Source organism: Panulirus ornatus, chromosome 4 (genome assembly GCF_036320965.1).
Source record: "Panulirus ornatus isolate Po-2019 chromosome 4, ASM3632096v1, whole genome shotgun sequence".
Lineage (NCBI taxonomy): Eukaryota > Metazoa > Arthropoda > Malacostraca > Decapoda > Palinuridae > Panulirus > Panulirus ornatus.
Genome location: NC_092227.1, coordinates 22625012 through 22652845, shown reverse-complemented (window position 1 = coordinate 22652845; position 27834 = coordinate 22625012).

Genomic DNA, 27834 nt, shown 5'->3' with positions numbered 1-27834 from the left:
ATATATATATATATATATATATTTAATTACTTATATTTGCTTTGTCGCTGTCTCCCGCGTTAGCGAGGTAGCGCAAGGAAACAGACGAAAGAATGGCCCAACGCACCCACATACACAGGTATACACTTACACGTCAACACACGCAACTATACATACCTATACATCTCAACGTATACTTATATATGCACACACAGACATATGCAACTATACACATGAACATAATTCATACTGTCTGCCTTTATTCATTCCCATCGCCACCTCGCAACACATGTAATAACAACACCGTCCCCCTCATGTGTGCGAGGTAGTGCTAGGAAAAGACAACAAAGGCCCCATTCGTTCACATTCATTCTCTAGCATTCATGTAAATAATGCACCGAAACCACAGCTCCCTTTCCACATCCATGCTTCACAGAACTCTCCATGGTTTACCCCTGACGCTTCACATGCCCTGCTTCAATCCAATGACAGCACATCGGCCCCGGTATACCACATTGTTTCAATTCACTCCATTCCTTGCACGCCTTTCAACCTCCTGCATGTTAAGGCTCCGAGCACTCAAAATATTTTTCACTCCATCTTTCCACCTCCAATTCAGTCGCCCACTTCTCGTTCCCTCCACCTCTGACACATATACCCTCTTTGTCAATCTTTCCTCACTCATTCTCTCCATGTGACCAAACCATTTCAAAACACCCTCTTCTGCTCTCTCAACCACACTCTTCTTATTACCAAACATCTCTCTTACAATATTATTACTTACTCGATCAAACCACCTCACACCACACATTGTCCTCAAATATCTCATTTCCAGCATATCCACCCTCCTGCGCACAACTCTATCCATAGCCCACGCCTCGCAACCATACAACATTATTGGAACCACTATTCCTTCAAACATACCCATTTTTGCTTTCCGAGATAATGTTATCGACTTCCAAACACTCTTCAATGCTCCCAGAATTTTCACCCCCTCCCCCACCCTATGATTCACTTCCGCTTCCATGGTTTCATCCGCTGCCAGATCCACTCCCAGATATCTAAAACACTTTACTTCTTCCAGTTTTCCTCCATTCAAACTTACCTACAAATTGACTTTACCCTTAACCCTACTGTACGTAATAACCTTGCTCTTATTCACATTTACTCCTAACTTTCTTCTTTCACACACTTCACCAAACTCAGTCACCAGCTTCTACAGTTTCTCACATGAATCAGCCACCAGCGCTGTATCATCAGCGAACAGCAACTGACTCACTTCCCAAGGTCTCTCATCCACAACAGACTGTATACTTGCTCCTCTTTCCAAAACTCTTGCATTTACCTCCCTAACAACCCCATCCATAAACAAATTAAACAACCATGGAGATATCACACACCTCTCCCGCAAAACTACATTCATTGAGAAACAATCACTTCCCACTCTTCCTACACGTACACATGCCTCACATCCTCGATAAAATCTTTTCATGGTACTAACAACTTGCCTCCCACACCATATATTCTTAATACCTTCCACAAAGCATCTCTATCAACTCGATCATATGCCTTCTCCAGATCCATAAATGCTACATACAAATCCATTTGCTTTTCTAAATATTTCTCACATACATTCTTCAAAGCAAACACCTGATCCACACATCCTTTACCACTTCCGAAACCACACTGCTCTTCCCCAATCTGATGTTCTGTACACGATTTCACCCTTTCAATCAATACCCTCACATATAATTTACCAGGAATATTGAACAAACTTATAACTCTGTAATTTGAGCACTCACTCTTATCCCGTTTGCCTTTGTACAATGGCACTATGCAAGCATTCCGCCAATCTTCAGGCACCTCATCATGAATCATACATACATTAAATAGCCTTACCAACCAGTCACCAGTAGAGTCATCCCCTTTTTTTTATAAATTCCACTGCAATACCATCCAAAACTGCTGCATTGCCGGCTTTCATCTTTCGCAAAGCTTTTACTACCTCTTCTCTGTTTACCAAATCATTTTCCCTAACCCTCTCATTCTGCACACCACCTCGACCAAAACACCCTATATTTGCCTCTCTATCATGAATCACATTCAACAAACTTTCAAAATACTCACTCCATCTCCTTCTCATATCACCGCTACTTGTTATCACCTCCCCATTAGCCCCCTTCACTGAAGTTCCCATTTGCTCCCTTGTCTTACGCATTTTATTTACCTCCTTTCAAAACATCTTTTTATTCTCCCTAAAATTTAATGATACTCTCTCACCCCAACTCTCATTTGCCCTCTTTTTCACCTCTTGCACCTTTCTCTTGACCTCCTGCCTCTTTCTTTTATACATCTCCCACTCATTTGCATTTTTTCCCTGCAAGAATCGTCCAAATATATTTATTTTATTTTATTATACTTTGTCGCTGTCTCCCGCGTTTGCGAGGTAGCGCAAGGAAACAGACGAAAGAAATGGCCCAACCCCGCCCTATACACATGTATATACATACGTCCACACACGCAAATATACATACCTACACAGCTTTCCATGGTTTACCCCAGACGCTTCACATGCCTTGATTCAATCCACTGACAGCACGTCAACCCCGGTATACCACATCGCTCCAAATCACTCTATTCCTTGCCCTCCTTTCACCCTCCTGCATGTTCAGGCCCCGATCACACAAAATCTTTTTCACTCCATCTTTCCACCTCCAATTTGGTCTCCCTCTTCTCCTCGTTCCCTCCACCTCCGACACATATATCCTCTTGGTCAATCTTTCCTCACTCATTCTCTTCATGTGTCCAAACCACTTCAAAACACCCTCTTCTGCTCTCTCAACCACGTTCTTTTTATTTCCACACATCTCTCTTACCCTTACGTTACTCACTCGATCAAACCACCTCACACCACACATTGTCCTCAAATATTTCATTTCCAGCACATCCATCCTCCTGCGCACAACTCTATCCATAGCCCACGCCTCGCAACCATACAACATTGTTGGAACCACTATTCCTTCAAACATACCCATTTTTGCTTTCCGAGATAATGTTCTCGACTTCCACACATTCTTCAAGGCCCCCAGAATTTTCGCCCCCTCCCCCACCCTATGATCCACTTCCGCTTCCATGGTTCCATCCGCTGCCAGCTCCACTCCCAGATATCTAAAACACTTCACTTCCTCCAGTTTTTCTCCATTCAAACTCACCTCCCAATTGACTTGACCCTCAACCCTACTGTACCTAATAACCTTGCTCTTATTCACATTTACTCTAAACTTTCTTCTTCCACACACTTTTCCAAACTCAGTCACCAGCTTCTGCAGTTTCTCACATGAATCAGCCACCAGCGCTGTATCATCAGCGAACAACAACTGACTCACTTCCCAAGCTCTCTCATCCCCAACAGACTTCATACTTGCCCCTCTTTCCAAAACTCTTGCATTTACCTCCCTAACAACCCCATCCATAAACAAATTAAACAACCATGGAGACATCACACACCCCTGCCGCAAACCTACATTCACTGAGAACCAATCACTTTCCTCTCTTCCTACACGTACACATGCCTTACATCCTCGATAAAAACTTTTCACTGCTTCTAACAACTTTCCTCCCACACCATATATTCTTAAATATATATATATATATATATATATATATATATATATATATATATATATATATATATATATATATATATATATATATATATATATATATATATATATATATATATATATATATATATATACATATATATATATATATATATATATATATATATATATATATATATATATATATATATATATATATATATATATATATATATATATATATATATATTGTTGACTGGTTGGTAAGGTTATTTAATGTATGTATGACTCACGGTAAGGTGCCTGAGGACTTGCGGAATGCTTGCATAATGCCATTATACAAAGGCAAAGGGATAAGAGTGAATGCTCAAATTACAGAGGTATAAGTTTGTTGAGTATTCCTGGGAAATTGTACGGGAAGGTATTGATTGAGAGGGTGAAGACATGTACATATCATCAGATTGGGGAAGAGTAGTGTGGTGTCAGAAGTGGTACAGGATATGTGGCTCAGCTGTTTGCTTTGAGGAATGTATGTGAGAAATACTTAGAAAAGCAATTGGATTGGATGTAGTGTTTATGGATCTAGAGAAGGCATATAATGGAGTTGATAGAGAAGCTCTGTGGAAGTATTAAGTATATATGGTGTGAGAGGTAAGTTGTTAGAAGCAGTGAAGAGTTTTTATCGAGGATGTAAGGCATATGTACGTGTAGGAAGAGAGGAAAGTGATTGGTTCTCAGTGAATGTTGATTTGTGGCAGAGGTGTGTGATGTCTCCATGGTTGTTTAATTTGTTTATGGATGGGGTTGATGGGGAGGTTAATGTAAGAGTTTTGGAAAGAGGGGCACGTATGAAGTCTGTTATGGATGAGAGAGCTTGGGAAGTGAGTCAGTTGTTGTTCTCTGATAATACAGCGATGATGGCTGATTCGAGTTAGAAACAGTAGAAGCTGGTGACTGTGTTTGGTAAAGTGTGTGAAAGAAGAAAGCTGAGAGTAAATGTGAATAAGAGCAAGGTTATTAGGTACAGTATGGTTGAGGGACAAGTCAATTGGGAGGTACGTTTGAATGGAGAAAAACAGGAGGAAGTGAAGTGTTTTAGATACCTGGGAGTGGATTTGGCAGCAGATGGAACCATGGAAGCGGAGGTTTTGGGATCGTTGAAGAATGTGTGGAAATCGAAAACGTTATTTTGGAACGCAAAAATGGGGGTGTTTGAAGGAATAGTGGTTCCAGCAATGTTATATGGTTGCGTGGCGTGAGCTTTAGATAGAGTTGTGCGGAGGAGGGTGGATGTGCTGGAAATGAGATGTTTGAGGACAATATGTGGTGTGAGGTGGTTTGATCGAATAAGTAATGAAAAAGTAAGAGAGATGTTTGGTAATAAAAAGAGTGTGGTTGAGAGAGCAGAGGAGGGTGTTTTGAAATGGTTTGGTCACATGGAGAGAATGAGTGAGGAAAGATTGACCAAGAGGATATATGTGTCAGGGGTGGAGGGATTGAGGAGAAGTGGGAGACTAGATTGGAGGTGGAAAGATTGAGTGAAAAAGATTTTGAGTGATCGGGGTCTGAACATGCAGGAGGGTGAAAGGCGTGCAAGGAATACAGTGAATTGGAACGATGTGGTATACCGGGGTCGATGTGCTATCAATTGATTGAACCAGGGTATGTGAAGCGTCTGGAGTAAACCATGGAAAGTTTTGTGGGGAATGGATGTGGAAAGGGAGCTGTGGTTTCGGTGCATTATACATGACAGCTAGAGACTGAGTGTGAACGAATGTGGCCTTTCTTGTCTTTTCCTAGCGGTACCTAGCGCACATGTGGGGGAGGGCGTTTTCATATCATGTGTGCGGGGTGGCGACGGGAATTAATGAGGGCAGACAGTATGAATTACGTTCTTGTGTAGATATGCATATGTCAGTATATATATATATTTTTTTTTTTTTTTTTCATACTATTCGCTATTTCCCGCGATAGCGAGGTAGCGTTAAGAACAGAGGACTGGGCCTTTGAGGGAATATCCTCACCTGGACCTCTTCTCTGTTCCTTCTTTTGGAAAAAAAAAAAAAAAATATATATATATATATATATATATATATATATATATATATATATATATATATATATATATATATATATATATATATATATATATATGTATACGTTGAATGTATAGGTATGTATATGTATGTGTGTGGACGTGTCTGAATATCCATGTGTATGTGGGTGGGTTGTGCCATTCTTTCGTTTGTTTCCTTGCGCTACCTTGCTAACGCGGGAGCCATCGACAAAGTATGATAGAAAAAAAAGAATATATATATATATATATATATATATATATATATATATATATATATATATATATATATATATATATATATATATATATATATATTTATTTATTTATTCATTTATTTTGCTTTGTCGCTGTCTCCCGCGTTAGCGAGGTAGCGCAAGGAAACAGACGAAAGAATGGCCCAACCCACCCACATAAACATGTATATACATACACGTCCACACACGCAAATATACATACCTATACATCTCAATGTACACATATATATATACACACACCGACATATGCATATATACACATGTACATAATTCATACTGTCTGCCTTTATTCATTCCCATCGCCACCTCGCCACACATGGAATAACAACCCTCTCCCCTCTCATGTGTGCGAGGTAGCGCTAGGAAAAGACAACAAAGGCCCCATTCGTTCACACTTAGTCTCTAGCTGTCATGTAATAATCCACCGACACCACAGCTCCCTTTCCACATCCAGGCCCCACAGAACTTTCCATGGTTTACCCTAGACGCTTCACATGCCCTGGTTCAATCCATTGATAGCACGTCGACCCCGGTATACCACATCGTTCCATTTCACTCTATTCCTTACACGCCTTTCACCCTCCTGCATGTTCAGGCCCCGATCACTCAAAATCTTTTTCACTCCATCTTTCCAACTCCAATTTGGTCTCCCACTTCTCCTAGTTCCCTCCACCTCTGACACATATATCCTCTTGGTCAATCTTTCCTCACTCATTCTCTCCATGTGAGCACACCATTTCAAAACATCCTCTTCTGTTCTCTCAACCACACTCTTTCTATTTCCACACATCTCACTTACCCTTAAATTACTTACTCGATCAAACCACCTCACACCACATATTGTCCTCAAACATCTCATTTCCAGCACATCCACCCTCCTGCGCACATCTCTATCCATAGCCCACGCCTCGCAGCCATACAACATTCTTGGAACCACTATTCCTTCAAACATACCCATTTTTGCTTTCCGAGATAATGTTCTCGATTTCCAAACATTCTTCACGGCTCCCAGAATTTTCGCCCCCTCCCCCACCCTATGATTCACTTCCGTTTCCACGGTTCCATCCGCTACGAGATCCACTCCCAGATATCCAAAACACTTTACTTTCTCCAGTTTTTCTCCATTCAAACTTACCTCCCAATTGACTTGTGAGGTGTGAACTTTAAGGCAGAGTGTAGAGGAAGATCAGGGTGGTAGTTCATATTAGAGAAGAAAATTATGAATGTGATGATTGTTGTGTGGAAAACTCTGTGTTTTACCTGTTGAATACATCCTGTAAAGCTTTTGACATCAGAGTATTGCTGGTGGCATAAGTTATGAGTACATTAGAAATATTTGAGAATTGGAAACGGATGAAAATTGGTTTCAAATGTATTAGAAATTGTTGACTATTGAGATGAATGAAAATTAGTGTGTCTTGTACCCTCACTATATTTCACCTTACCATGGTGGATGTTAAGTACTCAGAATATTATCATGAGGTAAGGAAAAATTAAGCTGTTTTGAGTGTGGATTGTTCATTTGTAACTCTCTGGCATTTTCATAATTTTGTTCTTTTTGTGGCATGTTCTGCATTTGATTTGTTACAAAGGTAATTGATTTGGAGACTATAATTAGAAAAGTCTAATCAGATCGCATTATGATAAAATTCAAGCATACATTTTCAGTATTTTAGTTTTGATAACATTTGTATCAGCATAATTCTTTCTAAATATCTCCTAAAGTATTGGTCACGTCACAAAGTAGACTCTCAGTTTCGTATCTTGAAACAAAATTAACTTTTCTTGTCTGTGAGATAATGCATGTACTAGATTGAAAATTTTTATGCTTTATGTGAAAATATGACAGATGAAGTATGGCAGTTTTGAAACAGGTAATGATATATTGTGCTAAACACCAATTAGTTGCCTTAATATGTAAAGTTCTGAATAAACCTCTGACTGCTAATAATGTCACCAATGTGATTCCAGAGTATCAGCAAATATAATACTATTTTAGAGCTAACCATGGAATAGTCTTTTTTTTAGTGCATTTTCTCTCAATATTTTTTTATGAGATAGATTATATGGTAAGAAAAAAAAAAGATAGATCATATGGCTATCCCTGGGGATAGGGGAGGAAGAATACTTCCCACGCATTCCTCACGTGCCGTAGAAGGCGACTAAAGGGGACGGGAGCTGGGGGCCAGAAACCCTCCCCTCCTTGTATTTTGACTTTCTAAAAGGAGAAACAGAATATATATATATATATATATATATATATATATATATATATATATATATATATATATATATATATATATATATATATATATATATATATATATATATCTTTCTTTCTTTCATACTATTCGCCATTTCCCGCATCAGCGAGGTAGCGTTAAGAACAGAGGACTGGGCCTCTGAGGAAACATCCTCACCCGGCCCCCTTCTCTGTTCCTTCCTTTGGAAAAAAAAAAAAACGAGAGGGGAGGATTTCCAGCCCCCCGCTCCCATCCCTTTTAGTCGCCTTCTACGACACGCAGGGAATACGTGGGAAGTATTCTTTCTCCCCTATCCCCAGGGATATATATATATATATATATATATATATATATATATATATATATATATATATATATATATATATATATATTTGTGTGTGTAACCGACCGTTGAATAAGGCTTATCCCGTATATGAAAGGAAGAATCTGAGGACAAAATTCTGAACCAAGAGATTTTGAGTTGGACGCTGTTTTGATCCCGGCTGTAGGAGATGTCTTCTCTCTCTCTGATAAAACTATGAATATCCAATATCTTGTGTATGGCTTTCCTTTAGAAATCAGCCTCCTTCACGGTCTTTGCATTTGGAAGTTCGAATATCTGAACAACTCCCCTGAATATTTCATCTCCAAATCTTTTAACGAATTCTGTAAAAGAGGGAGGGACCTACCTCTCGATCTGGAGCGAGCTGAACACCATATCCTTTGTCATTTTGTGTTTATTCGCCACTTGACTGGGAAATTATACGTTTCTTTTGGTTTATACGACGAACCACATGTTGAAATCATTTACTGCCTCTTTTATAAAAAAAAAAACACACAACTGGTTTGGGGCTTGATTTTCGTTTTGACTTTCTTGCTCATGGAGCCTTGACTCGCAGCCACTCATAGTAACCTTAGCAAGTGTTTATACCTGCATCTGGTTATGTGTGATATAATGGAAAATAAACAAAAAGTAGAATTTCCCCTTTTCCAAATGATGGTAACCAAAACGAATACCCCAAGCAGGTGTCTTATGTCTAAAGCTTATCTTACTGAATTAAACTAAACAGTTGTCTGATAGAATACTTTGTATGATGAGATTTGCCTTCCTCAAGATCAACGATAGTTATCTTTAGTCACTTGTCCAGATGCTTCTACTCAGAAGCTACTTCTCCATCCTTATCACCACTCCTCCCCATTCGCCAGCCGTCACAAATCGTTATTAATTCTCTGCTAATCTAACAACACCTCATTCTACAGCCTTTATATCCAACCATCACTCCTGAACGTTCATCGTTTCTCATCATCACCTGCCATTTTCCATCGTCACATATTACCATCCTCTTATTTCATCTTATCATCTTTCATAATCCTTCATCGCACAGCACTACTCTTCGCAATCATCTCTCAGCTCCCTTCATTACACTTCACAACCTCCCATCCCTCTCAGCACAGCCCACCACTCTTCATCATCTCTCACTATAGTTTACCACTATATATTCACCTTCTTTCACTTCTCTTAACCCTTTACTAATTCTCACCATCCAACACCATCTTTAGTTCTTCATCATATCAGTGTTTAGCCACACTCACCACACTTCAACTCAGAAACCCTCACACATCTCACTACTCTCTGTTACCGTCACCATTTCCTCTACTCATTGCGATTACTCATTACGTATTATCAACACTCGTCACTTTTCAGTACCTCTTGCCATCACTTATTCACAACCTTTTACCAATTCAGCATCAGTCGCCGCCGCTATGTACGCCTTGCCACATCTCATCACCCATCATCACCTTTACCACCCCTCCCCCGGGTCCATTACCATTTCACACCTCTTAAAACCACAATGCATAATCCTCAGCAGCCAGCGCGCCCTCACAATCAGTTACTATGCTTCACCTCCGAGCCTCACTGTCTCACACCCCTCAACACTATTTCCCATCCTTCACCACTACTAGCCAACTACAACTATCCAACGTTATCCTTCATTTCATATGAGTATCATCTCCGCTCATCTTATCCATCACACTTTTTCGTCATCCTTCAGCATTCTTCTCCACCACTCATCACTTCAAGTCATTCTTCACAATTCAGTACCTGTCATCATTTTCTACTGTCCCTCTCTTATCATCTAATACCCTTAACCATCCCTTATCACCCATTATCACTTCTGTCCGACCAGCTACTATCTCTGTGACTCCTCATAGCTATCCTTCACCTTTAACTGTACATCCAGCACGCCTAACCATACCCCCTTATCAACAACGATCCGTTACTACTCCCACTCATCCATTAGTCCCCCCCAACAACCACCACCACCACCACTACCTTTTAGCTCCCCTTATCATCATCCGCAGCCCCTGCCTAACCCTTGCACGCTTCAGCATCTCTCACAACAGTTCGCTAGTCTTGACTATCCCTGCCTACCCTTTACTATTCCTGGCTAACCTTTAATACACCATCACCATCCACGATCATCCGTCATTACTGGAAATCCCCTCTTATCATCAATTACTTTTCGCCATCACCAGTCACCTCCCTGTTCTACCTATTCTCACAACTTACCATTCTTCACCATCAGTCGTTACTCTCACACCTTGCAGCATGGCTCTCTATAAATTACTATTCCACACAACTTAACGCTACCTTTGACCAGTCATGAACACTATTTACCCCTTCACTACACTATTCGTTGCGTCTTATTTCTACATGCTTCACCACATTTCAGTGCCCCAGTCATCCATCACCATTCCTGGCAACCACTCAAACCTTCAACTCACTCTTCACAGTCAGTTATTACTCTTCACAAAGACTCATAGTCCCTCACAGCCCATCTCATTACTCATAAGCAACTTTCACCAAACATTTGAACTCTTCAGCATCTCTAACCACTTCTCTCTGCCCACCATCATTTCCGCCGCCTCTTATTAAGTATCTATCACTACGATAACCAACCCTTACCGCGCCTAGTCACCCATCGCCACCCATCACTACACTTTATCTTTCATCACCACCCTTCACCATCCTTCACTTCCCTTACCATAGCTTATCATCCTCTATCACCCTTTAGCACATCTCCATACTCACTGCATACATTAGTACTTCTTACTGTCCTTCACCGTCACAACTCAACACCCCTCATCACTCATGCCTGCCTTCACTGTAGCTTATAGTTTGTTGCCTACCATCACAGCTCCTCACCACACCGCTAGCCTTTCACATCCCATGATCATCTACCGACTTTCACCACACCTCGTTAAGCTACACTTTCTTTATTCTTCTCCATAATCCCTTACCATCTTTCGCCATCCCCGAACACCTTATACCTTGCTTCACCAGCTTCATTATCCTTCACCACTCTTCACCATTCCTCACTGTCTTTCATCATCTCTTACCACATTTCATCAACCTTTACCCCTCTTTACCAGTCCTCATCATTCTTCACAACCTCGCACCATACTTCACCATCAGTGACCAACCCTTACCCCTCTTTCCTACGCTTCATCAGTCTTCATCATCCCTTAGTACCCTTCACCATCCCTCGCAACCTTTCATTATCCTACTCCATTTACCACCACCCTTCACCAACACTCTCCACCTTTTACCATCCCCGTACAGCCGTTCGTTATTCCTCTCCGCTCATCACCAAACTGCAGCATCCCTCACTACGCAATGTACAGTTCGTGGTTAGGGACAATGTAGAAGACACTGTATATGTACAGGATGAGGGTAGACTGAGGAGATCCTGGGGAAGTATGACATATTTGAAAAGAATATAAAGAAACCTGCAGGAAGATTGTCGTAGTGGGTCTTTATCCTAGGTATGATGTATTTTCAAATAGAATGTCAACTATTTGCAGCAGAGTAGAGTATGTCTGTTAGTCAAAGGAGAATGACAAAAAGAATTGTGGAATAATTTCAGTCGAGATAGGTTCTAGTTTGTTTAAGATGACCTGAATATGAATGGGTAGGTAATGAAAGGCTGAGTAGGATTTTGATGAAAAAATTAAACCAAATGCAAGCCCAGAACAGAGGAATTAAACTATCAGACAAATCAAGTGTGACCGGCCGAAAACCTAGTAAAAGGTTAGGATTTTATGATGATGATAGTATAATGAAGGACAATATAGTGAGCACAGAATGGGGCTAGCTTAGTAAAGATAAGGAGGCAGTGAATATCGTAAGGCAGTAAAGATTAAGGTGTAGCGATGTTGACTATGTACCTGATGAGGGTATAGTGAAGGTAAATGTGTACTGAAGTTAAAAGTGTAGCGCATTTGTAAGATAATGAAGATGAGAGTGTAGTGATGCTGTAGTTTAATGAAGTTGTGTTCAGTGAAGTTGTTCTTTTCTCTACCTTGCCCTCAGAATGATCAAGACTAGGGTTAAAGCTCGGCCGATTGACGGTCGAAGAAGCTAGAAATGGTAATGATAATGATAATAATCATGATGATGATTGATAGTAATAATGATAATATAACCTATCAGATGATGGATGATAGTTATTGGTGATGTGTGAAGAAAAATGTGTCAAATGGGAATAGGTTAGAAAAGATACTCACGTATTCCCCGCGTATCTTAGAAAGTGAATAAAGGAGGCCGGAGCAGGGGCTGGAAACACTCCCCTTCTTGTATTTCAGTTTCTAAAAAGGGAAACAGAAGAAGTCAAGTGGGGAGTGCTCACCTCCTCGAAGTCTCAGACTTGGGTGTCTGAATTTGTGTGGACGTAACCAAGATGAGAAGAAGGGAGAGATAGGCAATATGTTGGAAAAAAGAAACCCTGGATGTTCTGGCACTGAGTGAAAGGAAGCTTGAGAGTAGAGAGGAAGGATGGTTTGTAAGAGTCTTAGAAGAAATTCAGGAGTTGGTGAAGGGTCAAGAACTATGGAAGGAGTGGCACTACTCCTGCAGCAGGAGTTGAGGGAAGTGTGAGATAGAGTATAAAGAAGTAAATTCTAGATTGATATGGGTAAAACTAAAAGTGGATAGATAAAGATGGGTGATTACTGGTACCTAAGCACCTGGTCATGAGAAGAAAGATCATGAGAGTAGGCAAGTGTTTTGGAAACAGCTGAATGAGTATATCAACAGCTTTGGTGCACGAGACCAAATATTAGTGATGGATGATTTAAATGTGAAGGTGAGCAATGTGGCAGTTAAGGGTATGATTGGTGTACATAGGGTATTCAACGTTGTGAATGGAAATAGTAAAGAGCTTCTGTGTTTGTGATGTAAAAAGATTCATGATTGGGAATACCTGGCTTAATAAGAGATATATACAAAAGTATACGTATGTGTGCAGGAGAGATGGTCAAAGAGCATTATTAAAGTACGTGTAAATATATAAGCGTGTAAAAGAGAGACATTTGGATGTTAATGTGCTGAGACGGGCAAGCAGGTGAGATGTCTGATCACTATCATTTGGAAGGGAGGTGAAGATTTGTAGAGGTTTTCAAAAGAGAAAATGTTGGGGAGAAGAGAGTGGTGAGAGTAAGTGAACTTGGAAAAAAGACTTGTATGAGGAAGAACCAGGAGAGAATGAGTGTAGAAAGGCAAAAGGTGAGAGCAAATGACCTAAGGTGAGTGGGTGAGGAATGGGATGCATTTAGGGGAGCAGTGATAGCATGTGCAAAAGATGAATGTGGCATGAGAAAGGTAAACTTGTTAGTGAAAGAGAAAAGAGTGGCGTTTAGACGACACTTACAAGGAAGGAGAGCAAATAACTGGAAGATGTATATAAGAAAGCGACAGGAGGTCAAGGGGTTGGTGCAGGGGTTCAAAAAGGGGGCTAATGAGAATTAGGGTGAGAGAGTGTCATTAAACTTTAGGGAGAATTAAAATATGTTTTGGAAGGAGGTAAATAATGTGCATAAGACATGAGAAAAAAAGGCAACATCGGTGAATGGGCCAAGGGAGGGAGTGATAACAAGTAGTGATGAAGTGAGAGGAAGATGGAGTGAGTATTTAAAGGTTTGTTGAATGTGTTTGATAATAGAGTGGCAGATGTAGGGTGTTTCGTTCGGGTTTGCGTGAGAAGTAAGAGGGTCAGGTAGAATGATCTGGTTGAGAGAGAAGAGGTGGCGTAAGCCTTGCGTAAGATGAAATCCGGGAAGGCGGTGGGTTTGGATGGGATTGCAGTTGAATTCATTAAGAAGTAAATAATGAAACGGAAAGAAAGGTGTGTTGAAGTAAATTGAATGTGCTTGGGAGAGCAGAAGAGGGTCTGTTTAAATGGTCTGAACATATTGAGACAATAAGTAAGAAAAGGTAAACGAAGAGGATATATATGTCAGAACTGGAAGGAATACGTAAAAGCGGGAGACTAAATTGGACAAGAAAAATGGAGTGAAAAAGATTTTGAGCGATCAGGACCTGAAGATACAGCGACAAAGTATAAAAAAAAAAAAAAAAAAAAAAAAAAAAATATGTATATATATATATATATGTATATATATATATATATATATATATATATATATATATATATATATATATATATATATATATATATTTATATATATATATACATATGTATATATACATATGTTTGAGGACAATGTGTGGTGTGAGGTGGTTTGATCGAGTAAGTAACGTAAGGGTAAGAGAGATGTGTGGAAATAAAAAGAGCGTGGTTGAGAGAGCAGAAGAGGGTGTTTTGAAATGGTTTGGGCACATGGAGAGAATGAGTGAGGAGAGATTGACCAAGAGGATATATGTGTCGGAGGTGGAGGGAACGAGGAGAAGAGGGAGACCAAATTGGAGGTGGAAAGATGGAGTGAAAAAGATTTTGTGTGATCGGGGCCTGAACATGCAGGAGGGTGAAAGGAGGGCAAGGAATAGAGTGAATTGGAGTCATGTGGTATACAGGGGTTGACGTGCTGTCAGTGGATTGAAGCAAGGCATGTGAAGCGTCTGGGGTAAACCATGGAAAGCTGTGTAGGTATGTATATTTGTGTGTGTGGACGTGTGTATGTACATGTGTATGGGGGGGGGGGGGGGGGGTTGGGCCATTTCTTTCGTCTGTTTCCTTGCGCTACCTCGCAAACGCGGGAGACAGCGACAAAGTATAAAAAAAAAAAAAAAAAAAAAAAAAAAAAAAAAAAAATGTATATATATATGTATATAAATATATATATATATATATATATATATATATATATATATATATATATATATATATATATATATATATATATATATATATATATATATATATATATATATATATATATATATATATATATATATATATATATATATATATATATATATATATATATATATATATATATATATATATATATATATATATATATATATATATATATATATCCCTGGGGATATCCCTGGGGATATCCCTGGGGATAGGGGAGAAAGAATACTTCCCACGTATTCCTTGCGTGTCGTAGAAGGCGACTAAAAGGTGAGGGAGCGGGGGCTGGAAATCCTCCCCGCTCGTTCTTTTTTTAACTTTCCAAAAGAAGGAACAGAGAAGTGGTCCAGGTGAGGATATTCCCTTAAAGGCCCAGTCCTCTGTTCTTAATGCTACCTCGCTAACATGGGAAATGGCGAATAGTTTGAAAGAAAGAAAGAAAATATATATATATAGATTGGGGAAGAGCAGTGTGGTTTCAGAAGTGGTAGAGGATGTGTGGATCAGGCGTTTGCTTTGAAGAACGTATGTGGGAAATATTTAGAAAAGCAAATGGATTTGTATGTAGTATTTATGGATCTGGAGAAAGCATATGATAGAGTTGATAGAGATTCTCTGTGGAAGGTATTAAGAATATATGGTGTGGGAGGCAAGTTGTTAGAAGCAGTGAAAAGTTTTTGTCGAGGATGTAAGGCATGTGTACGCGTAGGAGAAGAGGAAAGTGATTGGTTCTCAGTGAATGTAGGTTTGCGGCAGGGGTGTGTGATGTCTCCATGGTTGTATAATTTGTTTATTAATGGGGATGTTAGGGAGGTGAATGCAAGAGTTTTGGAAAGAGGGGCAAGTATGCAGTCTGTTGTGGATGAGAGAGCTTGGGAAGTGAGTCAGTTGTTGTTCGCTATTGATACAGCGCTGGTGGCTGATTCATGTGAGAAACTGCAGAAGCTGGTGACTGAGTTTGGTAAAGTGTATAAGAGAAGAAGGTTAAGAGTAAATGTGAATAAGCGCAAGGTTATTAGGTACTGTAGGGTTGAGGGTCAAGTCAACTGGAAGGTAAGTTTGAATGGAAGGAAACTGGAGGAAGTGAATTGTTTGTAGATATCTGGGAGTGGATTTGGCAACGGATGGAACCATAGATGCGGAAGTGAATCATAGGGTGGAGGAGGGAGCGAAAATTCTGGGAGCCTTCAAGAATGTGTGGAGGTCGAGATCATTATCTCGGAAAGCAAAAGTGGGTATATTTCAAGGAATAGTGGGTCCGAAAATGTTGTATGGTTGCGAGCCGTGGGCTATGTGTCACTATAACCCGGTCTCGTGCATCAAGACTACTAATACACTCACTCAGCTGCTCCCAAAACACTTCCCTCTCATGATCTTTCTGCTCATGCCCAGGTGCACATGCACCAATAATCACCCATCTCTCTCCATCAATTTTCAGTTTTACCCACATCAATCAAGAGTTTACTTTCCTATACTCGATCACATACTCCCACTACTCCTATTTCAGGAGCAGTACTACTCCTTCCCTTGCTCTTGTCCTATCACTAACCGCTGACTTCATTCCCAAGACATTACCAAACCACTCTTCCCCTTTACCCTTGAGTTTCGTTTCACTCAGGGCCAAAACATCCAGGTTCCTTTCTTCAAACATATTACCTATCTCTCCTTTTTTCTAATCTTGGTTACATCCTCACACATTTTGACACCCAAATCTGAGCCTTCGAGGAGGATCAGCACACCCCTCATGACTCCTTCTTCTGTTTCCCCTTTGAAAAAGTTAAGATACAAGGAAGGGAAGGTTTCCAACCCCCAGCTCCCGCCCCATTTAGTCGCCTTCTACGAAATGTGAGGAATGCGTGGGAAGAAATTTTTCTTCCCCATCCACAGGTTTAATATATATATATATATATATATATATATATATATATATATATATATATATATATATATATATATATATATATATATATATATATATATATATATATATATATATATATATATGTACATATATATACATATATATATATATAAATATATATATATATATATATATATATATATATATATATATATATATATATATATATATATATATATATATATATATATATATATATATATATATATATATATATATATATATGTATATATATATATTTTTCTTTTTTGCTTTGTCGATGTCTCCCGCGTTTGCGAGGTAGCGCAAGGAAACAGACGAAAGAAATGGCCCAACCCACCCCCATACACATGTATATACATACGTCCACACACGCAAATATACAGACCTACAGAGCTTTACATGGTTTACCCCAGACGCTTCACATGCCCTGATTCAATCCACTGACAGCACGTCAACCCCGGTATACCACATCGCTCCAATTCACTCTATTTCTTGCCCTCCTTTCACCCTCCTGCATGTTCAGGCCCCGATCACACAAAATCTTCTTCACTCCATCTTTCCACCTCCAATTTGGTCTCACTCTTCTCCTCGTTCCCTCCACCTCCGACACATATATCCTCTTGGTCAATCTTTCATCAATCATTCTCTCCATGTGCCCAAACCATTTCAAAACACCCTCTTCTGCTCTCTCAACCACGCTCTTTTTATTTCCACACATCTCTCTTACCCTTACGTTACTTACTCGATCAAACCACCTCACACCACACATTGTCCTCAAACATCTCATTTCCAGCACATCCATCCTCCTGCGCACAACTCTATCCATAGCCCACGCCTCGCAACCATACAACATTGTTGGAACCACTATTCCTTCAAACATACCCATTTTTGCTTTCCGAGATAATGTTCTCGACTTCCACACATTCTTCAAGGCCCACAGAATTTTCGCCCCCTCCCCCACCCTATGATCCACTTCCGCTTCCATGGTTCCATCCGCTGCCAGATCCACTCCCAGATATCTAAAACACTTCACTTCCTCCAGTTTTTCTCCATTCAAACTCACCTCCCAATTGACTTGACCCTCAACCCTACTGTACCTAATAACCTTGCTCTTATTCACATTTACTCTTAACTTTCTTCTTCCACACACTTTACCAAACTCAGTCACCAGCTTCTGCAGTTTCTCACATGAATCAGCCACCAGCGCTGTATCATCAGCGAACAACAACTGACTCACTTCCCAAGCTCTCTCATCCCCAACAGACTTCATACTTGCCCCTCTTTCCAAAACTCTTGCATTTACCTCCCTAACAACCCCATCCATAAACAAATTAAACAACCATGGAGACATCACACACCCCTGCCGCAAACCTACATTCACTGAGAACCAATCACTTTCCTCTCTTCCTACACGTACACATGCCTTACATCCTCGATAAAAACTTTTCACTGCTTCTAACAACTTTCCTCCCACACCATATATTCTTAATACCTTCCACAGAGCATCTCTATCAACTCTATCATATGCCTTCTCCAGATCCATAAATGCTACATACAAATCCATTTGCTTTTCTAAGTATTTCTCACATACATTCTTCAAAGCAAACACCTGATCCACACATCCTCTACCACTTCTGAAACCACACTGCTCTTCCCCAATCTGATGCTCTGTACATGCCTTCACCCTCTCAATCAATACCCTCCCATATAATTTACCAGGAATACTCAACAAACTTATACCTCTGTAATTTGAGCACTCACTCTTATCCCCTTTGCCTTTGTACAATGGCACTATGCACGCATTCCGCCAATCCTCAGGCACCTCACCATGAGTCATACATACATTAAATAACCTTACCAACCAGTCAACAATACAGTCACCCCCTTTTTTAATAAATTCCACTGCAATACCATCCAAACCTGCTGCCTTGCCGGCTTTCATCTTCCGCAAAGCTTTCACTACCTCTTCTCTGTTTACCAAATCATTTTCCCTAACCCTCTCACTTTGCACACCACCTCGACCAAAACACCCTATATCTGCCACTCTATCATCAAACACATTCAACAAACCTTCAAAATACTCACTCCATCTCCTTCTCACATCACCACTACTTGTTATCACCTCCCCATTTGCGCCCTTCACTGAAGTTCCCATTTGCTCCCTTGTCTTACGCACTTTATTTACCTCCTTCCAGAACATCTTTTTATTCTCCCTAAAATTTAATGATAGTCTCTCACCCCAACTCTCATTTGCCCTTTTTTTCACCTCTTGCACCTTTCTCTTGACCTCCTGTCTCTTTCTTTTATACATCTCCCACTCAATTGCATTTTTTCCCTGCAAAAATCGTCCATATGCCTCTCTCTTCTCTTTCACTAATACTCTTACTTCTTCATCCCACCACTCACTACCCTTTCTAATCAACCCACCTCCCACTCTTCTCATGCCACAAGCATCTTTTGCGCAATCCATCACTGATTCCCTAAATACATCCCATTCCTCCCCCACTCCCCTTGCTTCCATTGTTCTCACCTTTTTCCATTCTGTACTCAGTCTCTCCTGGTACTTCCTCACACAGGTCTCCTTCTCAAGCTCACTTACTCTCACCACCCTCTTCACCCCAACATTCACTCTTCTTTTCTGAAAACCCATACAAATCTTCACCTTAGCCTCCACAAGATAATGATCAGACATCCCTCCAGTTGCACCTCTCAGCACATTAACATCCAAAAGTCTCTCTTTCGCACGCCTGTCAATTAACACGTAATCCAATAACGCTCTCTGGCCATCTCTCCTACTTACATAAGTATACTTATGTATATCTCGCTTTTTAAACCAGGTATTCCCAATCATCAGTCCTTTTTCAGCACATAAATCTACAAGCTCTTCACCATTTCCATTTACAACACTGAACACCCCATGTATACCAATTATTCCCTCAACTGCCACATTACTCACCTTTGCATTCAAATCACCCATCACTATAACCCGGTCTCGTGCATCAAAACCACTAACACACTCATTCAGCTGCTCCCAAAACACTTGCCTCTCTTGATCTTTCTTCTCATGCCCAGGTGCATATGCACCAATAATCACCCACCTCTCTCCATCAACTTTCAGTTTTACCCATATTAATCGAGAATTTACTTTCTTACACTCTATCACATACTCCCACAACTCCTGTTTCAGGAGTATTGCTACTCCTTCCCTTGCTCTTGTCCTCTCACTAACCCCTGACTTTACTCCCCAGACATTCCCAAACCACTCTTAGCCTTTACTCTTGATCTTCGTTTCACTCAGAGCCAAAACATCCAGGTTCCTTTCCTCAAACATACAACCTATCTCTCCTTTTTTCACATCTTGGTTACATCCACACACATTTAGGCACCCCACTCTGAGCCTTCGAGGTGGATGAGCACTCCCCGCGTGACTCCTTCTTCTGTTTCCCATTTTAGACAGTTAATACAAGGAGGGGAGGATTTCTGGCCCCCCGCTCCCGTCCCCTCTAGTCGCTTTCTACGACACGCGAGGAATACGTGGGAAGTATTCTTTCACCCCTATCCCCAGGGATAATATACACACATATACACATATACACATACACACACACACACATACATACGCACATATACACACACACACATATACATATATATACATATGAAAAATGTAAGAAACAATTTAGAAAACTGAAACTTCTAGCTTGAAATGAATGAAAAAAATGAATGTCACATAATGGTTCAAACTCTGGCTATGGAAAAAGGAAATGTATAATTTATTTACACAAACGTCAATAGCAGTTCTCATCATCAATATAACCACTGTATCAATAAGCTTCAATGTCTAAGCTACATTTTTTTCTCCAATTTCACTATTTTCCTTCACATTTTCAATCACATTAACACAAAAACCTCTGCACTAGGCTCTCTTTCATTTTTCGTTTTATCATGATACCTTTCACTTTCATGACCCATTAAATATTACATCAAAAACATATATATATATATATATATATATATATATATATATATATATATATATATATATATATATATATATATATATATATATATATATATATATATATATATATATATATGTATATATATATATATATATATATATATATATATATATATATATATATATATATATATATATATATATATATATATATTTTTTTTTTTTATTATACCTCGTCGCTGTTTCCCGCGTTTGCGAGGTAGCGCAAGAAAACAGACGAAAGAAATGGCCCAACCCCCCCCATACACATGTACATACATACGTCGACACACGCAAATATACATACCTACACAGCTTTCCATGGTTTACCCCGGACGCTTCACATGCCTTGATTCAATCCACTGACAGCACGTCAACCCCTGTATACCACATCGCTCCAATTCACTCTATTCCTTGCCCTCCTTTCACCCTCCTGCATGTTCAGGCCCCGATCACACAAAATCCTTTTCACTCCATCTTTCCACCTCCAATTTGGTCTCCCTCTTCTCCTCGTTCCCTCCACCTCCGACACATATATCCTCTTGGTCAATCTTTCCTCACTCATTCTCTCCATGTGCCCAAACCACTTCAAAACACCCTCTTCTGCTCTCTCAACCAGGCTCTTTTTATTTCCACACATCTCTCTTACCCTACATTACTTACTCGATCAAACCACCTCACACCACACATTGTCCTCAAACATCTCATTTCCAGCACATCCATCCTCCTGCGCACAACTCTATCCATAGCCCACGCCTCGCAACCATACAACATTGTTGGAACCACTATTCCTTCAAACATACCCATTTTTGCTTTCCGGGATAATGTTCTCGACTTCCACACATTTTTCAAGGCTCCCAAAATTTTTGCCCCCTCCCCCACCCTATGATCCACTTCCGCTTCCATGGTTCCATCCGCTGACAGATCCACTCCCAGATATCTAAAACACTTCACTTCCTCCAGTTTTTCTCCATTCAAACTCACCTCCCAATTGACTTGACCCTCAACCCTACTGTACCTAATAACCTTGCTCTTATTCACATTTACTCTTAACTTTCTTCTTTCACACACTTTACCAAACTCCGTCACCAGCTTCTGCAGTTTCTCACATGAATCCGCCACCAGCGATGTATCATCAGCAAACAACAACTGACTCACTTCCCAAGCTCTCTCATCCCCAACAGACTTCATACTTGCCCCTCTTTCCAAGACTCTTGCATTTACCTCCCTAACAACCCCATCCATAAACAAATTAAACAACCATGGAGACATATATATATATATATATATATATATATATATATATATATATATATATATATATATATATATATATATATATTTCTTTTTTCTTTCAAACTATTCGCCATTTCCCGCATTACCGAGGAAGCGTTAAGAACAGAGGACTGGGCCTTTGAGGGAACACCCTCACCTGGCCGAATTCTCTGTTCCTTCTTTTGGAAAATTAAAAAAAAAAAAAATGAGGGGAGGATTTCCAGCCCCCAGCTCTCTTCCCTTTTAGCCGCCTTCTACGACACGCAGGGAATACGTGGGAAGTATTCTTTCTCCCCTATCCCCAGGGACAATATATATATATATATATATATATATATATATATATATATATATATATATATATATATATATATATATATATATATATATATATATATATATATATATATATATATATATATATATATATATATATATATATATATATATATATATATATATATATATATATATATATTAGGTACAGTAGGGTTGAGGGTCAAGTCAATTGGGAGGTGAGTTTGAATGGAGAAAAACTGGAGGAAGTGAAGTGTTTTAGATATCTGGGAGTGGATCTGTCAGCGGATGGAACCATGGAAGCGGAAGTGGATCATAGGGTGGGGGAGGGGGCGAAAATTCTGGGAGCCTTAAAGAATGTGTGGAAGTCGAGAACATTATCTCGGAAAGCAAAAATGGGTATGTTTGAAGGAATAGTGGTTCCAACAATGTTGTATGGTTGCGAGGCGTGGGCTATGGATAGAGTTGTGCGCAGGAGGATGGATGTGCTGGAAATGAGATGTTTGAGGACAAAATGTGGTGTGAGGTGGTTTGATCGAGTAAGTAACGTAAGGGTAAGAGAGATGTGTGGAAATAAGACGAGCGTGGTTGAGAGAGCAGAAGAGGGTGTTTTGAAATGGTTCGGGCACATGGAGAGAATGAGTGAGGAAAGATTGACCAAGAGAATATATATGTCGGAGGTGGAGGGAACGAGGAGAAGAGGGAGACCAAATTGGAGGTGGAAAGATGGAGTGAAAAAGATTTTGTGTGATCAAGGCCTGAACATGCAGGAGGGTGAAAGGAGGGCAAGGAATAGAGTGATTTGGAGCGATGTGGTATACCGGGGTTGACGTGCTGCCAGTGGATTGAATCAAGGCATGTGAAGCGTCTGGGGTAAACCATGGAAAGCTGTGTAGGTATGTATACTTGCGTGTGTGGACGTATGTATATACATGTGTATGGTATGGGGGTGGGTTGGGCCATTTCTTTCGTCTATTTCCTTGCGCTACCTCGCAAACGCGGGAGACAGCGATAAAGCAAAAAAAAAAAAAAAAATATATATATATATATGTATATATATATATATATATATATATATATATATATATATATATATATATATATATATATATCTATATATATATAAATATGTATATATATATATATATATATATATATATATATATATATATATATATATATATATATATATATATATATATATATATATATATATATATATATATATATATATATATATATATATATATATATATATATATATATGTGTGTGTGAGGAAGTACCAGGAGAGACTGAGTACAGAATGGAAAAAGGTGAGAACAATGGAAGTAAGGGGAGTGGGGGAGGAATGGGATGTATTTAGGGAATCAGTGATGGATTGCGCAAAAGATGCTTGTGGCATGAGAAGAGTGGGAGGTGGGTTGATTAGAAAGGGTAGTCAGTGGTGGGATGAAGAAGTAAGAGTATTAGTGAAAGAGAAGAGAGAGGCATTTGGACGATTTTTGCAGGGAAAAAATGAAATTGAGTGGGAGATGTATAAAAGAAAGAGACAGGAGGTCAAGAGAAAGGTGCAAGAGGTGAAAAAAACTGCAAATGAGAGTTGGGTGAGAGAGTATCATTAAATTTTAGGGAGAATAAAAAGATGTTCTGGAAGGAGGTAAATAAAGTGCGTAAGACAAGAGAGCAAATGGGAACTTCAGTGAAGGGCGCAAATGGGGAGGTGATAACAAGTAGTGGTGATGTGAGAAGGAGATGGAGTGAGTATTTTGAAGGTTTGTTGAATGTGTTTGATGATAGAGTGGCAGATATAGGGTGTTTTGGTCGAGGTGGTGCGCAAAGTGAGAGGGTTGGGGAAAATGATTTGGTAAACAGAGAAGAGGTGTAAAAGCTTTGCGGAAGATGAAAGCCGGAGGCAGCAGGTTTGGATGGTATTGCAGTGGAATTTATTAAAAAAGGGGGTGACTGTATTGTTGACTGGTTGGTAAGGTTATTCAATGTATGTATGACTCATGGTGAGGTGCCTGAGGATTGGCGGAATGCGTGCATAGTGCCATTGTACAAAGGCAAAGGGGATAAGAGTGAGTGCTCAAATTACAGAGGTATAAGTTTGTTGAGTATTCCTGGTAAATTGTATGGGAGGATATTGATTGAGAGGGTGAAGGCATGTACAGAGCATCAGATTGGGGAAGAGCAGTGTGGTTTCAGAAGTGGTAGAAGATGTGTGGATCAGGTGTTTGCTTTGAAGAATGTATGTGAGAAATACTTAGAAAAGCAAATGGATTTGTATGTAGCATTTATGGATCTGGAGAAGGCATATGATAGAGTTGATAGAGATGCTCTGTGGAAGGTATTAAGAATATATGGTGTGGGAGGCAAGTTGTTAGAAGCAGTGAAAAGTTTTTATCGAGAATGTAAGGCATGTGTACGTGTAGCAAGAGAGGAAAGTGATTGGTTTTCAGTGAATGTATGTTTGCGGCAGGGGTGTGTGATGTCTCCATGGTGGTTTAATTTGTTTATGGATGGGGTTGTTAGGGAGGTGAATTCAATAGTTTTGGAAAGAGGGGCAAGTATGAAGTCTGTTGGGGATGAGAGAGCTTGGGAAGTGAGTCAGTTGTTGTTCGCTGATGATACAGCGCTGGTGGCTGATTCATGTGAGAAACTGGAGAAGCTGGTGACTGAGTTTGGTAAAGTGTGTGAAAGAAGAAAGTTAAGAGTAAATGTGAATAAGAGCAAGGTTATTGGGTGCAGTAGGGTTAAGGGTCAAGTCAATTGGGAGGTGAGTTTAAATGGAGAAAAACTGGAGGAAGTGAAGTGTTTTTGATATCTGGGAGTGGATTTGGCAGCGGATGGAACCATGGAAGCGGAAGTGGATCATAGGGTGGGGGAGGGGGTGAAAATTCTGGGAGCTTGAAGAATGTGTGGAAGTCGAGAACATTATCTCGGAAAGCAAAAATGGGTATGTTTGAAGGAATAGTGGTTCCAACAATGTTGTATGGTTGCGAGGCGTGGGCTATGGATACAGTTGTGCGCAGGAGGATGGATGTGCTGGAAATGAGATGTTTGAGGACAAAATGTGGTGTGAGGTGGTTTGATCGAGTAAGTAACGTAAGGGTAAGAGAGATGTGTTGAAATAAAAATAGCGTGGTTGAGAGAGCAGAAGAGGGTGTTTTGAAATGGTTCGGGCACATGGAGAGAATGAGTGAGGAAAGATTGACCAAGAGAATATATGTGTCGGAGGTGGAGGGAACGAGGATAAGAGGGAGACCAAATTGGAGCTGGAAAGATGGAGTGAAAAAGATTTCGTGTGATCGGGGCCTGAACATGCAGGAGGGTGAAAGGAGGGCAAGGAATAGAGTGATTTGGAGCGATGTGGTATACCGGGGTTGACGTGCTGTCAGTGGATTGAATCAAGGCATGTGAAGCATGTTTGAAGGCATGTATATTATCCCTGGGGATAGGGGTGAAAGAATACTTCCCACGTATTCCTCGCGTGTCGTAGAAAGCGACTAGAGGGGACGGGAGCGGGGGGCCGGAAATCCTCCCCTCCTTGTATTAACTTTCTAAAATGGGAAACAGAATATATATATATATATATATATATATATATATATATATATATATATATATATATATATATATATATATATATATATATATATATATATATATATATATATGTGTGTGAGGAAATACCGGGAGAGACTGAGTACAGAATGGAAAAAGGTGAGAACAATGGAAGTAAGGGGAGTGGGGGAGGAATGGGATGTATTTAGGGAATCAGTGATGGATTGCGCAAAGGATGCTTGTGGCATGAGAAGAGTGGGAGGTGGGTTGATTAGAAAGGGTAGTCAGTGGTGGGATGAAGAAGTAAGAGTATTAGTGAAAGAGAAGTTAGAGGCATTTGGACGATTTTTGCAGGGAAAAAATGAAATTGAGTGGGAGATGTATAAAAGAAAGAGACAGGAGGTCAAGAGAAAGGTGCAAGAGGTGAAAAAAATTGCAAATGAGAGTTGGGTGAGAGAGTATCATTAAATTTTAGGGAGAATAAAAAGATGTTCTGGAAGGAGGTAAATAAAGTGCGTAAGACAAGGGAGCAAATGGGAACTTCAGTGAAGGGCGCAAATGGGGAGGTGATAACAAGTTGTGGTGATGTGAGAAGGAGATGGAGTGAGTATTTTGAAGGTTTGTTGAATGTGTTTGAGGTAGAGTGGCAGATATAGTGTGTTTTGGTCGAGGTGGTGTGCAAAGTGAGAGGGTTAGGGAAAATGATTTGGTAAACAGAGAAGAGGTAGTAAAAGCTTTGCGGAAGATGAAAGTCGGCAAGGCAGCAGGTTTTAATGGTATTGCATTGGAAGTTATTAAAAAAGGGGTTACTCTACTATTAACTGGTTGGTAAAGTTATTCAATGTATGTATGACTCAGGGTGAGGTGACTGAGGATTGGCGGAATGCGTCCATGGTGCCATTGTACAAAGGCAAAGGGGATAAGAGTGAGTGCTCAAATTACAGAGGTATAAGTTTGTTGAGTATTCCTGGTAAATTATATGGGAGGGTATTGATTGAGAGGGTGAAGGCATGTACAGAGCATCAGATTGGGGAAGAGCAGTGTGGTTTCAGAAGTGGTAGAGGATATGTGGATCAGGTGTTTGCTTTGAAGAATGTATGTGAGAAATACTTAGAAAAGCAAATGGATTTGTATGTAGCATTTATGGATCTGGAGAAGGCATATGATAGAGTTGATAGAGATGCTCTTTGAAGGTATTAAGAATATATGGTGTGGGAGGCAAGTTGTTAGAAGCAGTGAAAAGTTTTATCGAGGATGTAAGGCATGTGTACGTGTAGGAAGAGAGGGAAGTGATTGGTTCTCAGTGAATGTAGGTTTGCGGCAGGGGTGTGTGATGTCTCCATGGTTGTTTAATTTGTTTATGGATGGGGTTGTTAGGGAGGTGAATGCAAGAGTTTTGGAAAGAGGGGCAAGTATGAAGTCTGTTGGGGATGAGAGAGCTTGGGAAGTGAGTCAGTTGTTGTTCGCTGATGATACAGC